Source organism: Rhinatrema bivittatum, chromosome 1, assembly GCF_901001135.1.
Source record: "Rhinatrema bivittatum chromosome 1, aRhiBiv1.1, whole genome shotgun sequence".
Taxonomy (NCBI): domain Eukaryota; kingdom Metazoa; phylum Chordata; class Amphibia; order Gymnophiona; family Rhinatrematidae; genus Rhinatrema; species Rhinatrema bivittatum.
In genome coordinates this window covers 449,305,128-449,320,947 of record NC_042615.1, presented here as the reverse complement: position 1 = coordinate 449,320,947, position 15,820 = coordinate 449,305,128, and the positions used below count along the sequence as shown (strand labels likewise).

At 46.3% G+C, this 15,820-nt stretch overlaps 1 protein-coding gene across 10 annotated transcripts in view; it reads left to right on the top strand.

Moving 5' to 3' along the window:
- The window catches only part of PTPRD (protein tyrosine phosphatase receptor type D), a 1,482,181-nt gene that overhangs the window by 644,070 nt on the left and 822,291 nt on the right, over positions 1-15,820 (top strand). The gene's annotated exons all lie outside the window — the stretch shown is intronic.

Below are 15,820 nucleotides of genomic sequence, written 5' to 3'. Positions count from 1 at the left end.
AAAAGGGGAATTGGATTTAGACAGCAACCAATGGTTTGGGGAACAAATAAACATGGAGGTAACTAGCTGATGCAGCGCTTACTACCCTTAATCACTAAGGGGTAGATTTTCAAAGAGTTGCGCGTGTAAGATACGCGTACAACCCCCAAAAACCTACCCCTGCCTCCCCCTGCGTGCGCCGAGCCTATCTTGTATAGGCTCGGCGGCACGCGCAAGCCCCGGGACGTGCGTAAGTCCCGGGGCTTGAAAAAATGGGTGTTCTGGGGGTGGGGCCGTGGGCGGGGCACCTGCCTGGGGGCATTCCGGGGGCGGGGCCAAGGCTCTGGAACAGCCACTGGGCCGGGGGATGGAGAGCCGGCGCGTGAAAGTTACGCCTGCCCAGAGGCAGGCGTAACTTCTTCTACAAAGGTCAGGGAGGGGTATAGTTAGGGCTGAGGGATGGGTTAGTTAGGGGAAGGGAGGGGAAGGTGCGGGGGGACGGAAGGAAAGTTCCCTCCGATGGAATGGAGGCAGGCTGCTCGGCTCGGCACACGCAGGTTGCACAATTGTGCACCCCTGCGCGTGCTGACCTTAGATTTTATAACATGTGGACATGAATGAAGGAGAAAGGGGTGGGGAGAAGAATGAATGAGGATATCATGAGGAAGGGGATGGAATGTGGGAGGATGGGAGACAGTGCCAGGAAATGATGTACAGTGAGTGAGAGGATCTTGGGGTGGGTGGAAGAGTCACTGAGTGAGAGTGAGAGATCATGGCGGCTGTGATGGGGGGAGAGGAGGAGAGTGAATGAGAGAAGAAATTGACTAAAGGGATTGGAGGGAGAGTGCCATTATGAAAGTGAAGGAGGAAATGGGTAAGAGAGGATGTGGAGTTGGTGTGGAACATGAATCAGGGGATTACCATGGATGTAAGTGGCATGAGGAGATTGGAGGTGGAGTGAGAGGTTTGGAGGTATTTGGATGTGAGGTAATCGATAAGTGAAACAGAGGCTGAAAGTGTTATTGGAAGTGGGGGTTAGGGCTTAATTCTCCCTCTATCCCAAACTTCCCTCCTTTTCTTCCACCTTGTCCTTCTTCCACCCTCACCTCTTTCTCCCCACCTCCCCAAACTGATCCTCCTCCCTCCTCTTCCTTCCTGACCCCTCTTATTTTATTTATTATATTTTTTTTACTTCAGGTTTTTATATGCCACTTAAACCTAAGCTCTAAACAACCCACCCGTTTCAAATTTTAACACCTTTTGTAAAATCTTGGAAAAAATTATTCTTACTGAACTGATTTTTTTTTTTTTTTATGTAGGAGAAAAGTGTAATTAGTATTAGTATTTATCAGTGTGGGTGTCATAAAGGCCAGAGCACTGAAACCCTTTTCTCTCTCTCTCGCTGATCATTTGCTTCATCAGATGGATGTGGAGGAATTATTCTTATGATTTTTCTAGACATCATGGCTGCCTTTTATTCACTGAATCATAGCATTCTTCCTTATAGATTAAGGGGTCCATATCCATCCTCTATCTGGCTGAGCAGGTTAGGCAGATAACATTATCTGCTTAATTTGGCCGAGATAATTCAGTGGCTTGGTTGCGCTGCTGAATATACTTAGCTGTCTGCTAGCTGGATAGGTTTATCTGGCTAACTTTAGACCAGTTGAATAGCAGGCCTAACTTATCTGGTTAACTTAGCTGGGTAGGGCTGAACATCTGCATCCGCCCCAGAACACTGCTGCCCCTCCCCCATTTATCTGGATAACCTTTTAGCTGACTAAAAAGTTATCTGGAAACGTGGCGGCTACATTTTGAAATGGTGCCACTTAGCCGGATAAGCCTGAACGTATCCGGCTACGTGGCGCTGAATATTGGCTCTTAAGTTCACTATGAATCTGTTGAAGTATTCTCTCATGGATTTTGCTCTTTTTAATTACATGAACAATAGGTGCGAGTAAATAGAAGGTGTTCTGACTGGATTCCTCTCTCTACGGGTGTGCCACACGGTTCTGTGCGCACTCCAGTTCCTTTTCAACATTTACACGCAGCCTCTTTTTGACATAATTGCCTCTCTTGGAAATGTTTTCAAATTGGTTGAAGCAGAATAGGCTGCGGTTCAATGTAGCAAAAGCAGAGGTTCTTACCTTTGATTGTTCTTCCTTCATCTCTGTGTCCCGTACCTTGCGGTTTTGCCTAAATGCTGTTTTAAAATCTGCATTCTTCAAATTGTGTTTAGTCAGGAGAGTAAGGTACATCCTTCCATCTAAGGATTTTCATTCAGCAGTTCAAACTTCTGTCATTTCCACAGTTGATTATTGCAATTTGTTATATGGGGGATGACTTATATGTCGTCTAAGATTATTACAGATATTGCAGAACGCGACAGCACAGCTCTTTGTTTGCTGTTCTTTTAGGATCATGTGTCATTTCTGTTACATCAGTTACATTGGCTTCCTGTTGGTTCTGGTATTAGTTTTATTGATTTGGTCAGACTTAATGCCATATTTCCATGTTGTTCGGTTGTAATGCTTATATTTGTGTGCAACCCGCTTGGCAAGCCACCTTGATTTGTGGGATATAAGTATGGTGAGATAAATAAAAACAAAATATGGAAAAAGGAGCAATGAGTGAGGTGATCCTATTTACAGATGTGACAAAATTATTCAAAGTAATTAATATGAGCATCCTGTGAGGAATCGCAGGAGGACTTTGCAAGATTTGGGCACTGGACATCTAAATGGCAGATGAAATTTGATGTAGATAAGTACAAAATGATCCAGACAGACAAAAACATTCCTAATTTTAAGGTGAGTTTTAAAAGCCCGACCCATGCATTAATTAGGGGATGTGTGAATATGTTGGGCTCACCCACACCTAGGGGATTTTTAAAAGCCACCCGGACATGTGTGTAAATATCATTGCGTGCACTTCTCGGAACGTCTCGGAAGGACATGGGAGGTACATGGGGGTTTCGATACTTGAACCAGAAATCTGCTCATAAATACTTACGCAATCTGATGCACGTTGAGGTTCCTTACCACGTAACTTTACTTCTGCTTTGGATGGCATGTAAGTTAAAAAAACCCTAATGAGTCATATCTGAGGGGGGTTTACAACCTGTCAAGCCGGGGGGGGGAGGGGTTGGAGGACCCGATAACTGGGCAAACTGGAAAGGAAATGGTAAAACAGGCAATGACATAGGCACGTGTCCCTTTTAACATTTCCCCATTTACGAGGTAGAAGTGGCTTTTGCACGCACAGGAATGTGTCCACTTAAAAATTAGGTGCACTTGTGTGCATGGCCACGCTATTTTATAACATGCGCCTATATCCGCGCATAAAGGTGGATTTTAAAAGACGCACTTGCATCTATGGTGCATGTGGCTCCTGGTGCGCGCACATGGCCGCGTCGATTTTATAACATGCGCGTCGCCGCACGCATGTTATAAAGTTTGATACCCGCATGCACATGTGCGTCCGATTTTATATCGGTCTGCACATGTGTGGGTGGGTCTCGACTCGCGCATGCAAAAGGGGTGAATTAAAAAAAAAAAAAGTGCGGCGACGTGAATGGCCCATTCCCTCTGCACCCTTTTCCCCTCTCCTCCCCGACCCCTAAAATCCCTCTTCCTACCTTTTTTTTTTTGTTTGTTTAAAACTTACTCGCTGTGATGAGCTGCAGTAAGTTCTGTGCGTCGGCTGGCTGCTGGTGTGCGCTTCCCCCCCCCCCCGGGCCGGCCCTAGTCGTGCCCCGCCCATGCCCCACCCCTTTCAAAGAGCCCGGCACTTCCGCGCATACTGGGAGATATTGCACGTAGCTGGACTGTTTTCAAAATGCTCTCGGCGCGCATGGCCCGGCCACGCTCGTATCTGCTGGTATTTGTGCGCGCTGGGCTTTTAAAATGTAGCCGATATGTTGTAAAATAGCCGCGGCCCTGAGCGTGTGCTGACAAATGTGGGTACATGTGCGCCCGCGCCCCCCTCTGAAAGGTACCGTTTATAAGGTGAATTTTAAAAGCCCTATCTGGGAGATATGTGTATAAGTCAGGCCAGCGCGTGCCGAGCGCATTTTTAATGCTGCTCATGTATGCACTTATCTCCTGCTATGTGCACAAGTCAAACGTTTTGAAAATGGAGGGTGTGGGTGTGGTCTGGATGAGGGCGTTTCAGTGGAAGGCCAAGAAGTGTATATAAAAACATGCATAGGCGACGCGGCTGCTGTCCCCTGCCGTGTAACTTTACCACTGCTATGGATGGCGTATAAGTAATAATAAAAAATTCTAGGCTAGTCAGTGGGGTTTTAAGGGTTGATACTAACAGGGGGAAAGGAAGGCTATTAGGGGGGTTGGAAGTCCTGTCTTTTGCCTGGGTGAAATTGGAATGAACTGATGAAACTGGCAATGGCGTGGATGTGCGGCCCTTTTAAACCCCCCCCCACTTACACGATTGAAGCGGGATTTGCATCCACATGTGCGCACCCACTTACAATTGCACGCATATGTGTACACGCTCAGCCTATTTTATAATATACACGCATATACATGCGTATATTATATTCTAAAATAGCCGCAGCTATGGGTGTGAGCTGGCAGACGTGCGCTCATGTGCGCCCTTGTGCCTGTATAAAGTTACTCTCTATGTATATACGATGTAATTTGAGTCATCACCCAGGAAAAAGATCTTGGAGTCTTTTTGGAGAATATGTTGACGTCATCTGCTTAATATATGGTGGTGGTCAATACAGCAAATAGACTGTTATGAAAAAATGAATGAAATGAATGAATGAATGAATTAAAAAATGCATTGAAATTAAAACTGAGAATATCATAATGCCTCTGTATCGATTCATGGTACGTCCACACCTTTAAGACTGTATGTACTTCTGATTGCTCCATCTCCATGAAATATTGCAGAAAAAGAAAAGATACAGAAAAGAGCTGCACAAATGGTAAAGGGGATGAAACAGCTTGCTTCTGAAGAAAGGCTAAACAGGTTTGAACTCTTCAGCTTGATAAAGAGATGACTGAGAGGGGTTGTGATAAAAAATGTATAAAATCACGAGAAGGGTAGAACTGGTAAACAGGGAACGGTTATTTGCTCTTTCAAATAGTACTAGGATTAGGGGATACCCTGGGAGACTAAATAGTAGCAGATTGAAATGAAATTTAAGAAAGTATTTTCTTCCCATCAGTGCACAACTAAGCTGTGGAATATGTTGTCTGAGGATGTGGTCAATGTTAAGAGTAAATTGCAGCTTAAAATGATTTGGGTAATTTTCTGGAGGACAGGTCCATAAACAGTTTTGAGTCAATTAGACGTAGGGTATCGCCACTTCATGCTTCTGGGATTGAGGAGTAGGGAAGTGACCTGGCTTGTCCACTGTCGGAGACAGGGGGGTAGATTTTAATTAAGTACGCCCGCGTGTACTTTTGTTTGCACACCAGGCACGAACAAGAGTACGCCGGATTTTAATAGATACGCGCGTAGCCGTGCGTATCCTTTAAAATCCAGGGTCGGCACGCACAAGGCTGTGCAAAATCGGCAGCCTGCGTTGGCCGAGCCGCGCAGCCTGCCTCCGTTCCCTCCAAGGCCGCTCCGGGGCATATTTCCCTGGCCCGGGAGCAGTTTGGGAGGCCCCGGCCATGCCCACGGAACTTCCCTGGGCCGGAAACACACCTGTGGCCCCGCCCCCGGACAACGCACCGCCGCGACATGCCCCCGACACGCCCCCCAGGAAAACCCCGGGACATACGCGCGTCCTGGGGCTTGCGCGCGCCACCGAGCCTATTCAACCTAGGCTCGGCGTGCGCAGGGGGAACTTGGGGCAGGTTTTCGGGGGGTACGCGCATATCTTACGTGCATACCCCTTTGAAAATCTGCCCCAGGATGCTGGGCTCGATGGATCATTGGTCTGACCCAGCGTGGTGCTTCATATGTGACATCTACAGCATACTTGTACTTGTCACAGGAGTGCTGCTCTTACTTTCTTTACAGTGTCATGGTGTTACTGTTGATGACGACTGACATTTAGCCACGTCACATTCCTCTAGTGAGGAAAATGGAAACGTAACCTTGGATGCTAGTTTTCTGGTTGATTACTTATTACTTGCTTCATAAGGTATTACACGGTCTCCTCTGGGGAAAAGAATACATAGCCAAAGGGCACTCAAAAATCTGGGTCATAAAATATCTCTTCCATGACATGCCTGCCCTTTTAATCCATTTTTAAACCTTGTTAGGTGCTTTGTATTTGTCCCTTTTTGTATGTGCAAAATGTTTTGGGCAGCATTGTGATGTAGGCATCAAGTATAATATGTGTGACTGGATGATGGGGACCATTGCATTTTATAGCATTGGGTGTCTATTTACTTTTTTTCTGATTATATATTTATCCAGTTCTTTTTCTGGGAAAAAAAATATTAGATGTAAACCTGCAAGAGTTTGCCTTTAATAGTGTCTTCTACAGGAGGCTGATGCAAATATGCTCTGTAACAGTCCCAAATAGAATAATGTAAATGCCTTATGTATTTACATTTTTGTGAGATGTGATGTGCTAACCCTTGTTGGGAGAAGAAAGGCCATTGTAAAAGGGAAGACTGTTATCCCCATGATGAATATGGAGACAGGTGTTGAGTCAGTTCTCCGTACTAACAGACTATCAGGGTCTGGTTGAAGGCTATACTTTGACAAGTTTTTAATGCTTAAACATCATATTTGTTGCTTATATACAGTTGATTACACTTGGTGCCCTTTTTCATAATTATTCAGTGCCTCAAACTTAGCAAGGTACCTACAAGTAGAGGTTCTGAGTTTAAATTGAAACCATTCAGGAAACTTCTACAATAGCAAATCTTGTTTTGTGTATACTGTTAGGTTACGCAAAGCTTTCTCTTTTATAAATTATTCTCCCCCCCTCCTCCCCCCCCCAAAAAAAAAAAATCTCAGCATGTTTGCAAAGAAATGGTAATTGGTTAAAAGAAACAGACGGCAACATTTATTTTTTGTTCTCAGCATTCCGGATTTTGTCGATGGCCACCATTTTATTCATTTGAATTCAATTAGACAAAAGCAGCATTCTTTTCTTTTGTTCACCTTGCCCTCAGATTTCCTTCTTTGTCATCTTAATTGCCAAGCCAGCCAGTCAGAGGTGCTGAGATGACCCATCAGGTGTGTGGGAGGGGGAGGGGTAACCTATCGCATTCCTATCCCATTGATGACATTCGTTATGTCGGGAGCTTCCTGCATCGATGTGTGGCGCTGATTTAATGAAGTGTGCCGGAGCTGAACTGCAATGCTACCGTTTGTCAGAGGAGATAATAGTTCCCAGTTCTCAATCAGCAACGGCTTGGTGCTGATAAGGGACCGTGTTTGTCTCTTGGGAACCCAAGCAGCACAGAGGTGAATTTGAGTACAGAGTCAAATAGCATTGAATGTGTAAAGCAGAGACTACCAAACCGGGCCTTCTTTCGTCTTGCTGCACAGTGAGTCCAACATGTTGGTTCCTGTAACGTTTTACCCACCTCATCTGCAATACTACCCAAGTAGTTGAGGAGCCGTGTATGTTGACACCAGGCAGTTTCACAGGGGACTCATTAGCAAAGATTCAGGAATTCTCTCACCGATGAGTCCTGTAAATGGTTATTAGTTCATATACTTTTTAATTTTAGCTTTGGGGTGGTTAAAGTTGTAACCTGAGCTCAAGTCAGTCTTGCAAGATATTCTAGTAGGGATTTTTTATTTGTATTTCCTGACGTTTAGAGCCATATTGTACGTTAGGATCATTTGCCGCTGATATTGTTGGAATGCTTCCTTAAGCACTTTGGCGCCTGCTTCGTTCTGACCTTGTTGTCATATACAAATGGAATTTGCCTGTCCAAAATCTTCGCTCCAGGCACCAAAAGTTGAAACTCTTATGATAGTGAGAATAAAATCTACAATTCTTTGTTACTGCTTTTCTCCTTCCTTTGGATTTCCAGGCTTGTCGATGCTTTTAGCTCTTACATTTAGGCTTGGGAATTTTTCTGATGATGCCAGCAGGCATTAGATGAGTTTTTTTTTCCCCCGTAACCTTTTCTCATTTTCTTTTAATTCCTCTTCTTTCTTCCAACTTAATATATCGAGATAATTGTTGTAAAGTTGTTGAACATCTCTTGGGCCCAGCAGAGACTAGCCAAGCTCCTAGATTGTGCCGTAGAGACAAAATGGAATTATTTATCAGAAATGCAACTAGCAGTGATTGCATTTTGCTTCTTTGTTTGTTCGTTCATATTGATACTCTGTCCTCTCTGTATAAGCTGAGGGAGGTTCGCATGATAAATTATGGATAGTACAATAAATAATTAATATTCATAAAATAGAGACATCGTTTATGATGTCTCTTAACATATATAACTTAAATTCTAAAATACAGATTATTAAAATAAGCCACGGCCTTATAATTCTAAATAAAAATCCTACTTTTAATGTGTTTCCCTAAATGTCAACTTTTTTTTAAAAGAGGCAATAGACAGATTCAATTCCAAACTTTTGGTGTATAGAAGTAAAATGCTCTTTGATGAATTACAGCAAGTTTTGGATTTCTCAGAGCTGTTGACAAAGCCTAGTGAGACAGTTTAATGTTTCTGGCTGGTTGATACTCCTTTCAACATATTTTCCAAGTATTTTGGACTCATAAGGTATAATACCTTAAAGCCCCCTCCCTGCTTTTTACCAGGAGCCAGTGCAGCTCCTTCAGATGAGGTGTGGCCTGCTCGTTGTGGGGTGGATTTTAAAAGGGTTACGCGCGTAACCCTTTTAAACCCCCTCCTGCGCGCGCTGAGCCTATTTTGCATAGGCCCGGCGACACGTGCATGTCCCAGAGGTAGGCGTAAATAAAAAAAAATAAAGGTAGGAGGGGATTTAGGTATGGCTGGGGGGCAGGTTAGATAGGGGAAGGGAGGGGAAGGTGGGAGGGGCGGAATGTATGGCCTTGGAGGTAACGGGGAAAGTCATCGGGGCTCCCCTTGGGCTCGGTGCGCGTAAGGTGCACATGTGTGCACCCCCTTGTGCGCGCCGAACCCGGTTTTTATAACATGCGCATGGCAGCGTGCGCATGTTATAAAATCGGGCGTGGATTTGTTTGCGCCGGGTTGCGCGAACAAATCTACGCCCGCGCGTAGATTTTAAGATCTGACCCTATGCTTTTAAATGCGTAAATCCTTTTGAAAATTACACTCTCTCCCTATATGCATGCTTTTGTTCATATTTGGGAGAAGTTTGCTTTTTCTTTTTATGTCCGTTTGCTCCTCCCTTTCCAGCATCTTTCTCTCCCTCCCTCCTTCCTGCCTGACTTTTCTTTTCTCACTGCTCTTCCTCCCCCCCACTTCTTTCTGAGTAACCAGGATTGCAGGCATCTTGGCCAGGCACAGCTGTTTCTTTACATAAATTGGTGGCAGGGGCTGCCCTGGTTAGTAGTGATGGCACTATAGCAGGAAACTATTCCAGGTTGTAACAGAAGGTACTAGACATTCATGCCAACTTTTTAACTGCTCTCCAAGCTATAAAGACTGTCTCTCTTCATTGAGTGGGTTTATTGAGAGGGGTAGGCTTTTGGCTTTGCTCTTACATTGACTCCATACAAATTAATATTAGCCTGAACAAATATAGTAGATCAAGAAAGTAAACACGTCTCATTGGCTACATGCCCATATTGATCTAAAACTGAGTCAAATGTGAACAATACATCTGTCTTCATCCTGTCAGTCTCTTTAAGAAGTTTTTACTAGACTGTATATCAATACAGTGTAAGGTGGATTTTAAAAGCTGGGCACACATCAAAAATCGGGAGATGGGCACGCATGTAGCACATGCATGTGGCCAGCCAATATTATAAGCTGCCGACATGTGCACACAAGTCCCGATGGGTGAATATCTCACAATGGGGGAAAAAGGGGCAGAATGTGGGCGTGACATGGTGTTCTGGAGAGGGGCCAAGAGATACATGCGCAAGTATCTACACGCCTGGGCATGCACCCAGGTATATTTGAGTGTAAAGTTACTTCTGCTATGAAGGACATGTAAGTTTCAATAAGAATATTTATAGGCATCTGTGAAGTGATTGAGGGGTCTGGAATAATAGGAAAGTACAGGCTAAAAAACTGGGCAAACGGGTGACGAACTGGTGAAAGTGGTCATGGCGAGGACGCATGCCTGTTATAAAATTCCCTCACTTGTACAGCTCAAAGCCAATATTACACGGCTCTGCATGCATACTTGTAAAATCAGGAGCACACATACCCGTGTCAGGGCTACTTTATAACATTCACGCATATGTGCACGCAGGATATAAAATTATTGCATATCTGGCCATGCACTCATATATACATGTATAAGTGCACCCGCACACTCCTTTTAAACTCACTGTCCCTGTGAGCAGCACCAACATTAAATTTATTTGAGGAATACCATGTCTTCTAGACTTATGGTCTACTGTGATAGTAACTTTCAAAAACTCTGTGTGGCGCCTATATACATGCGTACCGGGTGTGGCGTAACAATTGCCTCTCCCACCCCCAGCGACCCAATGGATTATTCCACTAATATAATTTTCGTACCATTTTGTATAGCCATTCAATTTGGAATTTAACAGTACCTTACTTAAATTTATTATTTATGGCCGGAACACACGATAGTGAAAAACAGCGTCATATTGACTGTATTAAGTATATTGCATTCGTGAAGCACATGATGCTGGAGAAACTTTCATTAGAAAAAAGTGGATTGCTGAAAAACTTGAAGCGAAAGCTGGGTTCAGAGGACATGGGGCAAGACTGCCGACAAGTGTTTCACAGAATTTGGTGATGGTCAACTACTAAAATTGTCAAGAGAGCCAAAAAAATATTGAAAATTCCAGCAACAAGCAGAAAGAAAGCTGTTACCAGGTGGCACGAATGATTTTGGATGGGAACAGAAAAACGTTGATAGAGGAACAGTTTATTGTTATCCGCTCAGGGCTGGTATCCATGCTTTTCATGTTATTTCAAAATCATTGAAAACTGAAATCCATATCCAAGACAGGCTTTGGTTGGCAAATTGGTTACAAAATTGGGATGAAGAGGATTTCCTTCATTTAGCACATTCTGACGAATTTTTCATTCGGACAATTCGAAAACCAAATTTTCAAAATGATCGAGTTTGGTCAAAAGCTTTGAGTGAAATTAATGAAGAGGAACATTATTACCACATTGTCAGAAACCCTGCTTGCATTGATCTTTTTGTTTTGTTCACAGCGAAGAAAATGTTGTGGGGAATCAAAGAACTTGGGGAATCTTGGATGGCGCTTATTTTTGGAGTATGATTTTAGCTGAAAATGTTATCTCATTTCTGAGTGACCCAGAAACCTTTTAGTAATAGGTGAAGCTACTTTTGTCCACGATAAAGCGCCATGTATGCAAACCATTGCCACACAACTGCTGCTTAAAGAAAATGACATTGCTTTTTGGGGTAACAACGTTTGGCCAGGGAACTCTGCAGACTTGGAATGCTGGCAAAAACATAGGCGCCATTATTTAGCATGAAGTGGAGAGTTTAAGGTTAAAGGAAAGTGGTCAGGGACGTTATTCCACCAAAACTTTGCATCAGAATTTGGAATTGATCTTATTAAGGCCTAAGATTCATCATGTTGCTATAAATATAGCAAAAATAGCATCTGCGATAAAAAAAGGGGCGTGGTTAGGTGAACTAGCAGCCTGCCGCATTGCTTAGCTAATTACCACACGCGGCGTTGTGGCATCGCATGTCGCGTTATTTTCTCCCTGTATATAGATACAGGGAGCCTCTTTGAGGGTGTGTCAGGTGTTGGTGAGAGAGAGGAGGTTGGTGTTAGTTGGAGTTGGCATTTAGAGGCATATTTTCAGATTACTTGAATGAGTTGTCCTGTTTTCTGTTGCCATCTGTTTCATTTTACCATTGTCTTTTGTCTTCTTTCTTGGAGTGAAAATGTTTGTTAGTGCAGTTTGTCTGTCTGAATTTGTGTCGAGGACTGGTGGTGAGGAGTGGTTGTGTGTGGAGGAGTACACAGTTGTGGAGAGGATGGAGCATAACAGGCATGAGGAGAGAAGAGTCGTGAGGAGAGGAAGGGAGGAGGGTGGAGAGGAGGAGGAGGAGGGCAGGAGTGCCAGGGGAAGGAAGTGTAGGAATTGGGACAGGGCTAGGAGTACAGATAAGCAGAAGGGAAGGGATATGAGGATGCGGGAGGGGGAAGGGGGATAGGCATGAGAGTACGGAGGAAGGAAGATGGCAGGTTAGGGATAATCAGACAGGGCAGAGGGGAAGGGAGTTGGCAGGGCAGGGGCAGAAGGGAGGGAGGGGAGAGGGGAGAGTGAGGAAAGGGAGGACACCTCTCAGGAAGAGGGTGACACCCCCTTCAGGCAACCAGGCAGCACTGTGCCCTCGTGTCGGGGTCATAAAGCTCAGCACGCAGGAGAACGACCTGGTCATTGCAGGAGTTCTGCAAAATTATCCGATGCTGTTTGGCAACTGGGTGGTCAAGACCTCAAAGGCAGCCAAGGCCCATATCTGGCAGAACATAGCACAGTCCATCACCAGGCGCAGCGGAGTGGCAAGAAGTCCGGAGCAGGTCGTGACATAAAGGCCCAGCTGAAAGCAAAGGTGGCAGCCCGAAACAAGTACCAATGGCAGATCTGAGGAGGAGCCCCTTGTCCCATCATCCTGACCGAGATGGAGGAGCGACGTTGAAAGGCTGGGACAAGATGATTTCAAGGGCATGGCTGAGCGGTTGGACAGCATGCGAGCTGCAGCCAGTAAGTTGACCTCACCCCTAAATGGGCAGGCTGCCACAGGTGTACACATCATTTGGCATAAGATGCTCACAATCCAAAGAAGCAAAGTGCACCTCTGATTCCAAATGAAAAAAGGATACTTGCTGACATTGGTACTTATGTCTTCTGTTTTGGTTCCACTATCTTCCAGTCCCAGCCAGGAAGCCCCAGGGACCAGCTGCGTACCACCACCTTTCCACACACCCTTCCTCATGGATGCCCAAACCCAGTTCAGTGAGGAGGAGGAGGAGCAGCAGCACAGCCGCAGGCTCCAGACCCATTGGTTATGTTACAACTCCTGGTTTCACCAAGCCCACTTGCTGTTCCTCAACCTCTCAGGATTCATGGAGGAAGCGAGCTTGGAGTGGGAGCGTACACAACCAGCAGAACCGTTATCCAACACACCACAGCGCCAGCTGGAGCCACCATGTCCTTTGTAGGAGGAGGCCACCACCACGCAGATGCCCATATGGCAGCCACAAATCCCGGCTCCAGCACCAGCACTGGCACCAGCACCGGCAGCACCACCAACATCCCCGCAAGCAACAGAGGAGGCAATGCCGGAGCATCAGCACCAGCTACAGACAATGCATGTCAGAGAGTTCAGGCACATACGGGCAGAGCTATGGGGACATAGGTCTGTAAATAGGCAGAACTGCATCCTCCAACAGCAAACTGCTGCAAACATGCAGAACATTACCACACTGGTTGCTGCCATGAGCAACATGACCAATGTTCTAACCCAGATCTTTCTAAGGATGCCCGAGTAGCCATCGGAGTCCTCCGCTGCATTGGTAGACTCCACACCCTGCAGCAGTCCCCATGAGGTCAGACATCAGAGGGGTAGGCCCCTCAAAGCCATGCCCCCCCCCCCCAAGTGGCAATCCATGACATGGCAAGGGGCCATGAAGAGCTGAACCACCTGACCTCTAAGGCCAAAAAATAACATTTCCAGAATAAGATTAGCCCCGCCTCGGTATAGAGTTGCTGTGCCATCTAGATGGAAGAAGCCTGCTGGGCCCATCCTCACTACAAGGTTGCTGTGCAACACACAGAATGGATGGTGTACTGTCAATCCTTGCCAGGCAGCAGCCTAACTGAGAAGGACTTCTTGATTCTCTGCCCGTATTCAAGTCTCCTTGAAGTTGCCTCCTCTCACTTTCTTCCTGCTGCCTTTTCTCATCACGTCTCATCTCCTGCTCCTGATGTTGATGTCTTATCTCATCTCAGCTCTTGCAACTGCTGGCCTCCATGCTGCTGGGTCTCCTCCTGGGCCTCCTGCCTCCATGCTGCTGGGTCTTCACCTCCTCCTGCTGCTTCAATGCTGCACTCTCCAATCTTGGTCCTGCTGCTTACATGCTGAACTTTGCTGCTATGGCCCTTAGGTTGTCCCCTTCAGTGCACTCTTTCAAAATGTCTGGGGCCTTGGGTTTACAGCATATAGTAGTGCTGCTTTACCTATAAGCAGTACTGTAGCTATTGGGTGCCACTTCCGCTTTCTATGTTCTTAGTTGTAATCATGATTGTGCATAAAGGATAAGATATTAAGCCTGTATATGTAATGTGTAAATTTAATGAACTGCACATTATGGGGCGGATTTTCATACTCTGCGAATAGGCCTACTTTTGTTTGCGCTCCAGGCGCAAACAAAAGTACGCTGGATTTTAGTAGATACGCGCGGAGCCGCGCGTATCTGCTAAAAACCTGGATCGGCGCGCGCAAGGCTATGGATTTTGTATAGCCGGCGCGCGCCAAGCCGCGCAAGCCTACCCCCCGTTCCCTCCGAGGCCGCTCCGAAATCGGAGCGGCCTCGGAGGGAACTTCCTTTTGCCCTCCCCTCACCTTCCCCTCCCTTCCCCCTACCTAACCCACCCACCCGGCCCTGTCTAAGCCCCCCCCTTACCCTTTGTCGGGGGATTTACGCCTCCTGGAGGGAGGCGTAAATCCCCGCGCGTCAGCGGGCCTCCTGCGCGCCGGGACGCGACCTGGGGGCGGGTCCGGAGGGCACGGCCACGCTCCCGGGCCGCCCCGGGCCGTAGCCACGCCTCCGGGCCCGCCCCCGGAACGCTCCTGACACGCCCCGAAAACGCCGCGCGGTTCGGGCCTGCCCCCGACACGCCCCCCGACACGCCCCCTCCGAAAACCCCGGGACTTACACGAGTCCCGGGGCTTTGCGCGCGCCGGTAGGCCTATGTAAAATAGGCTTACCGGCGCGCAGGGCCCTGCTCGCCTAAATCCGCCCGGTTTTGGGCGGATTTAGGCGAGCAGGGCTCTGAAAATCCGCCCCATGTGTACAGGTGTACACATAGGGGCGGATTTTCATACTCCGCGAATAGGCCTACTTTTGTTTGCGCTCCAGGCGCAAACAAAAGTACGCTGGATTTTAGTAGATACGCGCGGAGCCGCACGTATCTGCTAAAAACCTTTTTAGCAGATACGGGGCTCTGTGCGCGCCAGTAGGCCTATGTAAAATAGGCTTACCGGCGCGCAGGGCCCTGCTCGCCTAAATCCGCCCGGTTTTGGGCGGATTTAGGTGAGCAGGGCTCTGAAAATCCGCCCCATAATGTGCAGTCCATTAAATTTACAATGTTTTGTGCTATTTGCTATCTTGTCCTTGCAGAATGTGATTACCTAAGACATTGACTTTATTTCAAACAGTGCACTACATGTCTTTGCTAATAAAGTGGTGACTGTTTTGAAAAAGAAACTTCCAGGTTGTCTCCTTTAATTGTGTTGTTTTAGTGTTAACATTTCAGTAGTACAAGGTTTGCCCTCCACATTACCTTGCATTCTATAATGCCCTGGCAAATTCAAACTTGGCACTTATCTAGCAGCCAAGACCCTATGGCCTACGCCATACAAGGGATTGCTCAGTGTATGGGTCTAAGGAAGACAGCCAGAGGTAAAGAAGCAGCTCATTACTGGGGACCTTCACCATAACCTCTTGTTGCTTTTTTCACACACCATACTCTTAGGTGACTCCTGCTTATGTGACAGGGACAGTAGCTTCCTGCCCACA